Raw genomic sequence first — 14,754 nt, 5'->3', positions numbered from 1 at the left:
TCGTCTCACAAACTGTCTGCGGCTCTTGGACCCAAAAAGAACAATTTTACTCTCATCAGTCCACAAAATATTCCTCCATTTCTCTTTAGGCCAGTTGATGTGTTCTTTGGCAAATTGTAACCTCTTCTGCACGTCTTTTATTTAACAGAGGGACTTTGCGGGGAATTCTTGCAAATAAATTTGTTTCACACAGGCGTCTTCTAACTGTCACAGCACTTACAGGTAACTCCAGACTGTCTTTGGTCATCCTGGAGCTGATCAATGGGTGAGCCTTTGCCATTCTGGTTATTCTTCTATCCATTTTGATGGTTGTTTCCCGTTTTCTTCCACACGTCTCAGGTTTTTTTTTGGTCCATTTTAAAGTGTTGGAGATCATTGTAGATGAACAGCCTATAATTTTTTGCACCCGCGTATAGGTTTTCCCCTCTCCAATCAACTTTTTAATCAAACTACGTTGTTCTTCTGAACAATGTCTTGAACGTCCCATTTTCCTCAGGCTTTCAAAGAGAAAAGCATGTTCAAACAGGTGCTAGCTTCATCCTTAATAGGGGACACCTGATTCACACCTGTTTGTTCCACAAAATTGATGAACTCACTGACTGAATGCCACACGACTGTATTGTGAACACCCCCTTTTCTACTTTTTTTTTTTACTAATAGCCCAATTTCTAGGCCTTAGAGTGTGCATATCATGAATGCTTTGTTTTGTTGGATTTGTGAGAATCTACTGAATCTACTGGTACCTTGTTTCCCATGTAACAATAAGAAATATACTCAAAACCTGGATTAATCTTTTTAGTCACATAGCACTACTATATTCTGAACACTACTGTACAAATGAAATTAATTGAAGTGATTGTCCATGAAAACATTTTGTGGCATCATCATTTATTTATTTCCTGCCTTTGAGGACTTTTCAGCATATTGTGGTTGGGTTTGATGTTTGATGCTCTTATAGCTGCAAACAATTATAATTATTATTATAACAGTTTCTGATGGAGACAGAAGTGGCCTGTCAGAATCCTGAATTTCTGTGTTTTTGAGCTGTCGAATTCCTTCTGGTATTTTTATGATTTCACAATGAAAAGTGTTTCAACTTGAAGGAATTTGTGAAACCGTCCTTCACCTTCAGCACGAGCAGGTTCCTGTTCAGGGTGTCAGCAGGCAGACAGACAAACACAATTCAGCTGAGCTCACTCCTCCACTCTGATCATTACTTGTTCTTATTCATGACGTTAAAGCCATTTTATTTAACGTTTGTCAACTTGCATAATTCAAATATAGTTGCACACCACAGGAACCCTTGTGGCTCAGTTCCATTCAGGATCATCATCAACCTTTACTCTACAGAAAAAAACAAAACAAAAAATTAACTTGAAGTAGTCGAAATCTTCAAAACTAAAAGTGTGATCACAGCTCAGCGAATGGTTTGATCCAGTTCCAGGCATGAATTCCAGATTTTTCTAAAGGATTCTTCACTGTTAGTATCCATTGGATAAGCACCGGCACCAATGGGCCTGAAGGCCTCCACAGGTCAGTATGGACCAACATCTTTGAAGAATGTGTCCATCACCTTGTTGAATCCATGACATGAGAATTAAGGCAGTTTTGAAGGCAAAAGGGCTGCCAGAAGTGGTATTTTTAATAGCACACCATCTGTTTGTAATGGTGAGTGTATCTGTTTCCTGTGCAGTTACTTATTTTCATGTTTAACTATCCTGTGAATGTCCTGCTCAGTCTGTGTGCCAGGTTAATCCATTCAGAAGGCAGTACTTCTATACACTTCCTCTCCATTATACCTCTTTCACACACTGTGCGTATCACAATATGTGCGTGATTATCCTTCACGATTTATCCAGTATTTCTGTAGGAATGAAAGGTGTGTATAATTGTGCACAAGCTTCGTTTGTACTTTTCTGTTAAGTTTTAACCTCTTGAGCGGCTCTGAGGTGTAAGTTCTCCAGCGGGGATCAGTGAAGCTGATCTCACCTTAACCAAAGTGCTTATTGTTGTCATTGATCGAAATATTTAACCTCTGCAGCCCGCATCGCTTCAGAACATACATCAGGATCCAAACGGACACGTCGGGTGTCAGCGGCTCACCGTTGTATTTCATTGCTTTTCCGTTCTGTCTGAGTGCGTACGCGTGTCGTTCAATAAAATCAGTAGAAATGTTCAGAAACAAAGAGCCCAAATACTTATTTAAGGGTTTGTGCTTTTGTGAGCTGAGAAAGCTGCAAAAATCTCACTATCTTCCACAGTGTAAAGAATTGCTCTTAAAAAAAAAAAAAAAAAAAAAATCATTTCATTTCAGACATTTTAATTCAATTATTTGAAAAAAAAAAAATCTAAACAAACATGTACACCAACAATTTTCAAGGTCTAGAAAATAAATTGGGAAGATGAATGTCTGAAAAAGGGCAGGATAAAGTGTGACTTATTCCAACATTCTATATATTTAAATTATATAACCCATATAAAACATATGTGTCTTCAAATAACCATATAGTTGCACATAAATATTTAACAACCATCATCACCACTGAGAAAACGCAACATTCTATTCCATTATATTTTATGGTGGTCATTATCTGTTTTGAGTTCCTGTTTATATTACTTTAGAAGTTTCAGAAGTTAGTTTGACAGACTTATTTTTATATCTGTCTATCAGTATTTAGTCTTCAGTCTTTATTTTTTAGTCTGTTATAAATTAATTTTTTTCTCAGTTTATAATTTTTGGTTTGAGAACTGTTTTTGTGTGTTATTGCAGGTTGTGTTGACTTGAGTTAAAGTTATACGTAATATTATGTTGTTGATCTATTCTGCATTATTTACCTTTTAGTAATGTTCATTTGTAATATATTTATTAGATATATTGAGCCTTTGTAATTTGCGTGGTTGATGCAGCAAGGTATTTGAAGGGCAAGGGTGGGGGCTAAGATTATAATTGCACTTTTTCTCATTTGGTCAATTTATCTTTTGTTTCATGCTTTATGGGCCTTGTGAACACTGTAGTGAATTGTTTTGTAAGTACAGTTTTAAGAACAAAAACGTTATGGGGCAGCTGGGGTGCAAGGCTCTACAGTTTGGGGCAGTTACCCCCTGTAGCTCTGCCCATGCTGTGTATTATATCATTATCTCATCATATTTATTTATTTAATCTTTGTGTGTTTTTAGAAAGACTATTTTATTGGTGTCTGAATCTTTTAGTTTTATGTCTGTTTTATTTTACAGTTTGTTTGCGTAATTTTGTTTTTTAACATTTGTGTTTTCTTGTATTTTATGCTAAAAGGCATTTCAAGTTGTTAGCTTAAGTGTTATATAAATACAAGTATTATTATATCTCTATTGTAAATTGGGTACAGTAAATTTGATAAATGAGACTCTATAAAGTCAAAATAAAGTATATCTCACTTTTTTGGCATCTTTGATCATACTTATTAATAAAAAGACAAAAGTTAAAAAAGAAATACAATGGTAAAAATGAAACAGTGAAAAACTGAAAACCAAAAACCTCCGGTATTGAATGATTGATTTAAACTGGGCTCAACAAATGTAAACCGGTACTGTTTTAATCTGGATTAAAGATGTCCACCTTTAAAATAAACCCTTTCTGAATTATTTGTTGACTGCATCTTTGGATTTTGGACTGTTGGTTGAACAAACAAGTAAAAGTTAAGTGACAGGGATTTTTAATCTAGGTATGTATATTTTGGCATTTGCGTGACATACAGATTAAATAATTAATCAGTTAGTTATAAGGCCACTGGGCAGATAAATCCAGAATTAAAGCCCAACAGAGTAACGATTCATGATCATAAACTCTTCAGTTCGGTAGCATTCAAATTAATAATGGAAGTGTTTATGTGATTTTCATTTTTGAACATGTTTACATTGGTTTCGTTTTTGACTATGGGGAATTAAATTTCCCTCCTCAACTTATTGGATGGCACTAAAATTTTAGGTCACAGCATGGAAACAGATTTGTTCTTCTTCCACCCCGAGGCGGTCTGCTTCAGCAGCGGGGGACAACACATGTTCTGTAGCCTTGCTTTCTGTATTTTGTGAAACTGGGTTGCCATGGAAACTGACATTTTGAGACCAGTTGGATGCAGTTTCACAAGGACTGAATCCACTATTGAATTTTATTTCTTTATTTATTGTTATTTTGAAGCCAGGTGTTCTTTTAAAAATCCATCCTCCTCTCTAGAGGGAAGCAGTGAACGTCTGCTTGATATTATAGAAGAAACAGAACGAGAATTGTGACGTAACAAACTGTTGCCCGACTCGTCATTGTGTGCTGCCATCCAGCATAAGTGGAAAGTGTAAAAAATGCCAAACAAACTGGAAGCTGAGAGTAAAATGTAGAAATGTGAAGAATAACAGCATCAAAACCTTTCCGTTTGTCCCCTGGATCCACACACAGGATCTGAATACCAGACTTTCTAAATCAGTTCTTTGACATACCAGCATGCTCACCTCTCTAATCCTGCAGTAATCCTGACTGACCACCAGTCAGGACCTGAAGCACTTCTGTAAAGTGGTGCATGAGGAGATGGGCAGGATTGCACATTCCCATACTCGACCTGACTTAATGTTGGATTTGAATGGACTAACCAGTGTCAAAACAGAAATACAGTTGTGCTTAAAAGGTGACATACTCTGGCAGATTTTTTTTTTTTTTGGCTATTTTTCAGAGAATATGAATGATAACACAAAAACTTTTTTTTTCCACTCATGGTTAGTGGTTATGTGAAGCCATTTATCGTCAAACAATTGTGTACTCTTTTTAAATCATAATGACAACAAACTACCCAAATGGCCGTAATCAAACATTTACATACCCTGGTGATTTTGGCCTGATAACATGCACACAAGTTGACACAAATGGGTTTGAATGGGTATGAAAGGTAACCATCCTCACCTGTGATCTGTTTGCTTATAATCAATGTCTGTCTATAAAAGGTCAGTGAGTTTCTGGGCTCCTGACAGACCCTTGCATCTTTCATCCAGTGCTAAACTGATGTTTCTGAGTCGTAGGGAAAGAAAAAGAATTGTCAAAGAAAAGGTAATTGAACTGTGTAAAACAGGAAAGGAATATAAAAAGATATCTAAGGGACCGAGAATGCCAGTCAGCAGTGTTCAAATTCTAATTAAGAAGTGAAAAATGAGGGATTCTGTTGGACCCAAACCACGATCAGGCAGACCAACAAAAATTTCAGCAACAACTGCCAGGAGAATTGTTCATGATGCAATGAAAAACCCACAAATAACTTCAGCTGAAATACAGGACTCTCTGAAAAAAGTGGTCTGTCTGTTTAAAGATACACAATAAGGAGGCACTTGAAGAAAAATGGCCTGCATGGTCGAGTCACCAGAAGAAAGCCATTACTATGCAAAAAACAATACAATGATTTGCAATCCTCTTCAACCTATATTCAATTGAAGACACCACAAAGACAAGATATTTAATCTTCAAACTGATAGACTTTTTTGTTTTTGTGCAAATATTTGCTCATTTTGAAATGGATGCCTGCAACATGTTTCAAAAAAGTTGGAACAGGGCAACAAAAGTCTGGCAAAGTTGATGAATGTTCAAAGAACACCACATTGGAAACAGGTGAGTGTTATGATTGGGTATAAAAGGAGCATCCCCAAAAGGCTCAGCCGTTCACAAGCAAAGATGGGGCGAGGATCACCACTTTGTGAACAACTGCGTGAAAAAACAGTCCAACAGTTTAAGAACAATGTTTCTCAACATTTAATTGCAAGGAATTTAGGGATTCCATCATCTACAGTCCATAATATAATCAGAAGATTCAGAGAATCTGGAGAACTTTCTACACGTAAGTGGCAAGGCCGAAAACCAACATTGAATGCTCGTGACCTCCGGACAAAAGAGGAAAAAGACCATCCAGATTGTTACCAGTGCAAAGTTCAAAAGCCAGCATCTGTGATGGTATGGGGGTGTGTTAGTGCCCATGGCATGGGCAACTTAAACATCTGTGATGGCACCATCAGTGCTGAAAGGTACATCCAGGTTTTGGAGCAACACATGCTGCCATCCAAGCAACGTCTTTTTCAGGGGCGTCCCTGCTTATTTCAGCAAGACAATGCCAAGCCACATTCTGCACGTTACAACAGTGTGGCTTCATAGTAAAAGAGTGCGGGTACTAGACTGGTCTGCCTGCCGTCCAGACCTGTCGCCTATTGAAAATGTGTGGCGCATTATGAAGCGCAAAATACGACAGCTGAGACTGTTGAACAACTGAAGTCGTACATCAAGCAAGAATGGGAAAGAATTCCACCTACAAAGCTTCAACAATTAGTGTCCTCAGTTCCCAAACACTTATTGAGTGTTGTTAGAAGGAAAGGTGATGTAACACAGTGGTAAACATACCACTGTCCCAACTTTTTTGAAACATGTTGCAGGCATCCATTTTAAAATGAGCAAATATTTGCACAAAAACAATAAAGTTTACCAGTTTGAACATTAAATATCTTGCCTTTGTGGTGCATTCAATGGAATATAGGTTGAAGAGGATTTGCAAATCATTGTATTCTGTTTTTATTTACATTTTACACAGCGTCCCAACTTCATTGAATTGGGATTGTAGTTGTTTAACAGTAATTGGCTTCACACAGCCACTAACCATTAGTGAAAAAACGTTTTTGTGTTATCATTCATATTCTGTGAATAATGGCCAAAAAAAAATAAAATAAAAATATCTGCCAGGGTATGTGAAATTTTGAGCACAAATGGTTATAGCGTTTGGTCACAACCAATATATTGGTTGTGAAGCCTTCAATAAATGGTGACATTTCACCTCTCTTGTTGGTGGGGATACAAAATATTAAACTGTTTTCAAGTTTGAGAAAACTCTTCATTTAGTTATGTGATGTATTTTCTTTAAAGCAGTTTTTTTAAGCAGGATTTGTCTTGTGTGACACAATTGTCAGGCTCAATTCCTAATGATGTTTTAAAACGACTCAAATTTTACAAACATGAACTTGTCCATTCAGCCGATATATTACCTGAGCATCAGGGACAGCAGGGTATTGTTGTGTGTGTGCGTGCGTGCTCAAAGTAAATCTCTGCAACTTGATATAAATTAATTACAAATATAAAAGCCAAGATGATGGGTTGCAAAAGTAATGGAACACTTTGGAAATAATACCTGTAAATAATCACTTATTTGCCAAGTTTCTTCAGACAAGTCAGGGGAGAACATTCCCAAGTCACTGAACTTTGGACTTACTTACATCAGTTATGAAAAAATACAAACAATATGGCACTCTATGGTAAATCTGTGTGGAGTAGCGAGTTCTCAAAACTACGAGACTGTGCAAGAAGAGCGAGGAAAGCCACCAAAACACCCAGACAACCCAGAAGAAGTTACAGGCTTCTTTGGGTGTGATTTAGGAAATTCTGTATAGTGTGTATTTGCATTCTGTATCCCCAGTTATACAGCTTCATGATGAAGTGTTGTAGAGGATTTTCTTTTACCAAAACATCAGCTCTAGGCTTACATGTCGGATGTATCGTCTGGCAAATTGTAGCTGAACTTTCAGGTCTTCTTTGTAAGAAAATCCTTCTCTGTTTGTAGAGGTTTGCTTTCAGTTTGTGTTTTATGGAAGGTAATTTCGGAAGTTATTATTTTTTGTAGTTTTTGTATTTAAATAACATCAACAAATTAAAATGTGTGAAATACCAAGTGTTACAATACTTTTGGAGGGCGCTGTAGGTGCACCAAGCTTGTAGCATCATATTCAAGAAGACTTGAGGTTGTAATTGCTGCCAAAGGTGCATCAACAAAGCATTGAGCAAAGGGTGTGAATACTTATGACCATGTGATTTCTTAGTTTTTTATTTTCAATAAATTTGTGAGAATTAAAAAAAACTTTTTTCATGTTGTCATTATGGGGTGTTGGGTGTTGTAAGTAGAAATTATGGAGAAAAAATTAACTTACTTCAAGCGCTGTGAATATGATCTGGATCCACTGCATATACAGTAGTGTTCAGAATAATAGTAGTACTATGTGACTAAAAAGATGAATCCAGGTTTTGAGTATATTGTAACCCAACGACTGTGAAGGCGTATGACGGCTGCAGCAGGTCCTCAGACCCTGATCATCTGGAGTTTCCCAGACACCAGATCAGGTTGAGGATCTGCAACGACCTTCTTGTGTTTAACGAACCCACGCTCAGGCATCTCTAGATTGATCCTGGATGTAGATTTTCTCCGCGTCCACCATCCCATCTTGGAATCGATTGAGGTGATCTTCCTCACCACTGAGAGATTGCCACGATGAGATCAGCAAAATTTTATTATTGACTGGACACCATAGTCACATGATGAAGTCCTCATTAGTCAAAACACCATTACAGACAGACGTATGTTCTTCTACATTTACAACCCCTGGCAAAAATGATGGAATTACCAGCCTTGGAGGATTTTCATTCAGTTGTTAATTTTGTAGAAAAAAGCAGATCACAGACATGACACAAAATTAAAGTCATTTCAAATGGAAACTTTCTGGCTTTAAGAAACACTATAAGAAATCAGGAAAATTGTGGCAGTCAGTAACGGTTACTTTTTTAGACCAAGCAGAGGGGAAAAAATATGGAATCACTCAATTCTGAGGAAAAAATTATGGAATCATGAAAAACAAAAGAACGCTCCAACACATCACTAGTATTTTGTAGCACCACCTCTGGCTTTTATAACAGCTTGCAGTCTCTGAGGCATGGACTTAATGAGTGACAAACAGTACTCTTCATCAGTCTGGCTCCAACTTTCTCTGATTGCTGTTGCCAGATCAGCTTTGCAGGTTGGAGCCTTGTCATGGACCATTTTCTTCAACTTCCACCAAAGATTTTCAATTGGATTAAGATCCGGACTATTTGCAGGCCATGACATTGACCCTATGTGTCTTTTTCCAAGGAATGTTTTCACAGTTTTTGCTCTATGGCAAGATGCATTATCATCTTGAAAAATGATTTCATCATCCCCAAACATCCTTTCAATTGATGGGATAAGAAAAGTGTCCAAAATATCAACATAAACTTGGGCATTTATTGATGATATAATGACAGCCATCTCCCCAGTGCCTTTACCTGACATGCAGCCCCATATCATCAATGACTGTGGAAATTTACATGTTCTCTTCAGGCAGTCATCTTTATAAATCTCATTGGAACGGCACCAAACAAAAGTCCCAGCATCATCACCTTGCCCAATGCAGATTTGAGATTCATCACTGAATATGACTTTCATCCAGTCATCCACAGTCCACGATTGCTTTTCCTTAGCCCATTGTAACCTTGTTTTTTTTCTGTTTAGGTGTTAATGATGGCTTTCATTTAGCTTTTCTGTATGTAAATCCCATTCCTTTTAGGCGGTTCTTACAGTTCGGTCACAGACGTTGACTCCAGTTTCCTCCCATTCGTTCCTCATTGTTTTGTTGTGCATTTTCGATTTTTGAGACATATTGCTTTAAGTTTTCTGTCTTGACGCTTTGATGTCTTCCTTGCTCTACCAGTATGTTTGCCTTTAACAACCTTCCCATGTTGTTTGTATTTGGTCCACAGTTTTAGACACAGCTGACTGTGAACAACCAACATCTTTTGCAACATTGCGTGATGATTTACCCTCTTTTTAAGAGTTGATAATCCTCTCCTTTGTTTCAATTGACATCTCTCGTGTTGGAGCCATGATTCATGTCAGTCCACTTGGTGCAACAGCTCTCCAAGGTGTTGTTCACTCCTTTTTAGATGCAGACTAATGAGCAGATCTGATTTGATGCAGGTGTTAGTTTTGGGGATGAAAATTTACAGGGTGATTCCATAATTTTTTTCCTCAGAATTGAGTGAGTCCATATTTTTTTCCCTCTGCTTGGTCTAAAAAAGTAAACCGTTTACTGACTGCCACAATTATTTTTTCCTGATTTCTTATAGTGTTTCTTAAAGCCAGAAAGTTGCCATTTGAAATGACTTAAGTTTTGTGTCATGTCTGTGATCTGCTTTTTTTCTACAAAATTAAACAACTGAATGAACATCCTCCAAGGCCGGTGATTCCATAATTATTGCCAGGGGTTGTATATTGTGGTGTTTGCGTGTGCTGAGTGAACATCAGCCCTCTGATGTTCACTCTTTTGGTTCTTGGTGGAAGTTTGCACTTTAATTGTTGCCCTTCGGGTTCATAATGTCATTGTTTTACATGAGAAAACCTCCCCTGCACATCAGTGTGCACATTGTTGCTGTTGGCTCTAATGGGTGGGAATAAGCAGATGATTGATGGTTGGGTCATGGCGCCGCGCCGTTTCGTCTCACCTGTCAGCCGGCGCCGGTGCTCTGCCGAAAAACAGTGACAGCACAGTGTTTGTCACAGCTGTCAGTCTCCTGACAGAGACCTGTCTGCACTGTCCGGCACGGTTAGACAGATGGGCCGCATAAGCGCTGAGTAGATTGACCTGATTTGCATGAGTTGTGCGCGCTCCATGCAGATGTGGGTAACACCATGTCAAGGTTAGTTAGAGCTGGTGATGGCTGATTAGCCAGCTGGCAGGAGTCTGTTTAGGAAATATGACGGTTTCACCTCCTCTCTCTCTCTCTTTCTCTACATACGTATATCTCTTGACCCTCTCTCACTCCAGTTTCCCAGAATCCCTTCCTGCTCTCAGCATTCATTACGTCTCACCTGGAGTTGTATTTTAGCTTCGTTTTTACTTGCTTCCAGTCGATTTTCACCATTACTGTGTCTTATATAACAATGCGCCACATTAGCATCAAATGAAATGTTTTGTGTTTTGCATGTGCACGCTGCAGGTTGCAGAGATGCACGGTGAGCTGATCGAGTTTAATGAGCGCCTGTACCGCTCGCTCATGGCCAAAGACCACCTCATCGTCCAGATGAGACAAGAACTCATTGACCTGAGAGGACCGGTGAGTCAACCCACACACACAAAATGGTTTCTCTCTCTTCAGCCTCTCACATGCTGTTTCTGTTCGACAGCGGCCTCTTACAGTTCATGTCCAGCAGGTGTGTGTGTGAGAAAGAGGGAGATCATCTGTCAGTCTCTTCTGTATGGCCTTCTTTATTGCAAACACTATGAACCCAGTATATTTCATGTTTTTTTTGTTTGTTAATACACATCCATTTCTACATTTAAGGCGTGCCACACATTACAAAAGGGGCACTTTATTCTAAACATAAGCGTTGAACTTCACTTCCATCAATCATTTAGACCTACGTGGGACTTACTGTTTGATAAATTGTGTCAAGTAGACAATTCTCAAAAATTGAGACAAGACATGCTGACTAGACACCCATGATGGCACTGAAAGATGTATGTGCTCTTGTGGATGTGAGTGGATTAACTGGGAAAGTTGCCACATTGTGTTCTTCTCACAGCTTCACGTTTGAGTGGAGTAGAGAAGGATTAGAAGTTCTTTGCTTGCAAGAAAACCTCTCCCTTCTGAGTCCGCTCTCTGAATATCAGTGCACCAGATAGTGGAGAACGTGCGTCTTAAAAGGTGTAAAAGATGACAGTCTGGTTTATTTCTTTTTTTTTACCTACACATGTCCTGATTAATAGGGATGTGAATCGTACAACATCTCATGATTCAATTCGATTCCGATTCTTGGGGTGACGATTCGATTCAGAATCGATTTTCGATTCAAAGAGCTCTGAGAAATAGTTATATTACTTAAAAAATGTTTATGTTTAAGAAAATGCAGCTTTACAAGGTTAATCAAGTGATTCTATAGATGTAAATTTACTTATCTGCTTTGCTTGTTCAGAGTTGGCTGGCAGTTTAGCGAAGCGCTGGTCAGTATTCGGCAGATACCGCTGCTCCCCTCTTTTAGCTCCAGATGATGGCGTAGCATGTGGGCTTGCAGATTTGAAGTGTTTCCGAAGTACTTGACTTTCATTTTGCAGATTTTGCACACTGCATAAGTCATGTCAAGCTCCTTCTTACGCAGTAAATAATAAAATCCAAAATGTGCCCAAACATTTGCCTTCAGCAAAGATGGTGCTGGCTGAATTAGCTCTTTATCCACCATGCTAAGCTGCAGCTCACGAATGTTTGAAGCACACCGGACCCTCCCCTCATAGGGACGCTGCAGTACGGAAGCCGTTGCCTGACAAACATGACAGTACACGCAGCGAGTAAGTAAGAAAATGTTAAAAAAAAAATGCTTTTTAAAAATCGATTCTTGGACATTTTGGATCAATTCAGAATTGTAATAAATAAGAATCACGATTCGGATGTGAATCGATTTTTTTCCGGCACACCTACTGATTAAATCCATCTCCTTTGCACTCTAGTTTGTGATCACGTTTTGTGCCACATGAATGACATGGACTTGGCCACACCCCCTAAATGCATTTATGTCAGGCACTTAGATTTTTTTAAGATGGGGTTATTGATTTTTCAGCAGATGACATTGAGCTGCAAACATCAGTGGAGATACTTTGATGTGTTACAGAAAGAGATGAACGTATCATTTGTCAACATTTGCCTTATGATGTCACAGACGTCTGGAGTCCCACCCCCTCCTCTGTGGGTTGGTTTGAGTAATAATGTCAGAGTGTTATCGCTCTGTTAGTGGAGATAAACACTTCCTGAGTGCTCTTCTGCTTCAAACTGTTCCAAAGACAGTGTGTGTATTGAACTGTGCACATCTCGTATTTTGAAGCAAAGCATCATCTCACTGTTACAGACGTGTGTGTGTGTGTGTGTGTGTATATACATATACACTCAACAAAAATATAAACGCAACACTTTTGGTTTTGCTCCCATTTTGTATGAGATGAACTCAAAGATCTAAAACTTTTCCACATAACAATATCACCACTTTCCCTCAAAATATTGTTCACAAACCAGTTTAAATCTGTGATAGTGAGCACTTCTCCTTTGCTGAGATAATCCATCCACCTCACAGGTGTGCCATACCAAGTGCTTATTAGACACCATGATTAGTGCACAGGTGTGCCTTAGAATGCCCACAATAAAAAGGCCACTCTGAAAGGTGCAGTTTTATCACACAGCACAATGCCATAGATGTCACAAGATTTGAGGGAGCGTGCAATTGGGCATGCTGACAGCAGGAATGTCAACCAGAGCTGTTGCTCGTGTATGAATGTTCATTTCCTACCATAGCCGTCTCCAAAGGCGTTTTCAGAGAATTTTGGCAGTACATCCAACCAGCCTCACAACCGCAGACCACGTGTAACCACACCAGCCCAGGACCTCCACATCCAGCATGTTCACCTCCAAGATCGTCTGAGACCAGCCACTCGGACAGCTGCTGAAACAGTCGGTTTGCATAACCAAAGAATTTCTGCACAAACTGTCAGAAACTGTCTCAGGGAAGCTCATCTGCATGCTCGTCATGCTCGTCGTCCTCATCGGGGTCTCGACCTGACTCCAGTTCATCGCCATAACCGACTTGAGTGGGTAAATGCTCACATTCACTGGCGTTTGGCACGTTGGAGAGGTGTTCTCTTCACAGATGATGCCAAGGAGATGTGTTGCACTGCATGAGGCAAATGGTGGTCACACCAGATACTGCCTGGTATCCCCCCTCAATAAAACAAAACTGCACCTTTCAGAGTGGCCTTTTATTGTGGGCAGTCTAAGGCACACCTGTGCACTAATCATGGTGTCTAATCAGCATCTTGATATGGCACACCTGTGAGGTGGGATGGATTATCTCAGCAAAGGAGAAGTGCTCACTATCACAGATTTAGACTGGTTTGTGAACAATATTTGAGGGAAATGGTGATATTGTGTATGTGGAAAAAGTTTTAGATCTTTGAGTTCATCTCATACAAAATAGGAGCAAAACCAAAAGTGTTGCATTTATATTTTTGTTGAGTATATATATGCATGCCATTTCCTCAACTATTCTGATTCTTTTTCCTCCTTCCAGCTTCCAGGAGATTTAAGTCAAACGTCAGACGACCCGAGTCTCTCAGACTTTGAGACGTAAGAACCTTTCATTCTTTAATTCCCCCCATGTTGTGTTTCCCTTTGTTCATTGTTCATTGACTTGTTTTCAAACCTGTGTCTCATTCTGAGGTAGAACTAGTCTACGCTAATCAGTTGATTTTCATAAAGCTTATAAAAGGCAGAGTCTCTGTTGTGAAAGTGTAGTGACACGGACCCACAACAGGGGGCGCAAATGAACGGTCAATAGATGAGCCAAAAAGTAACAATTTAATGTTGTGAAATGTGCACAACGAATATACAGACAATCTCAGAATATGATTACAGTCAAATTACAAAGGTGACGTGTGGGCAGGCTCAAGGATAGAAGACGTCTGTCCTGAGAAGGGCAGGAACCACACGATTTCTGCCACCACCGAACCTGGTGAATACTGGAGCCGCCAAGTCCCGAATTCCCAGGTGATCACCATCTCCGACTGTCGGATCTGGTACTGCTGGCAAGAACAAAGACAGTCAAGTGTGGGTGTGTGTACACCCAGTAACAACAACGGTGGGAATGCCACCTCCACCTCTCACTCAATATGTGATGAGTACCGCAGTGATTTCTCAGGGGAAAAGAGTGCCGTCCTGCACTCACTCAGCTTCCACAGATAGAGGAACCGGTACTCCTGCAAACACTCACAATATACAGATATATTGTAACACAAAACGGCTGAGGATATTACCTTCAATGAAGTACGATATCTTGGCGATGAGGTGGAGATGACGTCTGGGTTTTATGGAGTGAGGTGATGAAG

General features: G+C 39.3%; 1 protein-coding gene across 3 annotated transcripts in view; it reads left to right on the top strand.

Moving 5' to 3' along the window:
• snx29 (sorting nexin 29) overlaps nucleotides 1-14,754 on the top strand; it is a 245,953-nt gene that overhangs the window by 169,097 nt on the left and 62,102 nt on the right. The window lies entirely within an intron of this gene.

This window comes from Thalassophryne amazonica, chromosome 18 (genome assembly GCF_902500255.1).
Source record: "Thalassophryne amazonica chromosome 18, fThaAma1.1, whole genome shotgun sequence".
In the NCBI taxonomy this organism is placed as follows: domain Eukaryota; kingdom Metazoa; phylum Chordata; class Actinopteri; order Batrachoidiformes; family Batrachoididae; genus Thalassophryne; species Thalassophryne amazonica.
The sequence above is the reverse complement of the archived record's forward strand: the minus strand, read 5'-3'. Positions and strand labels throughout refer to the sequence as shown.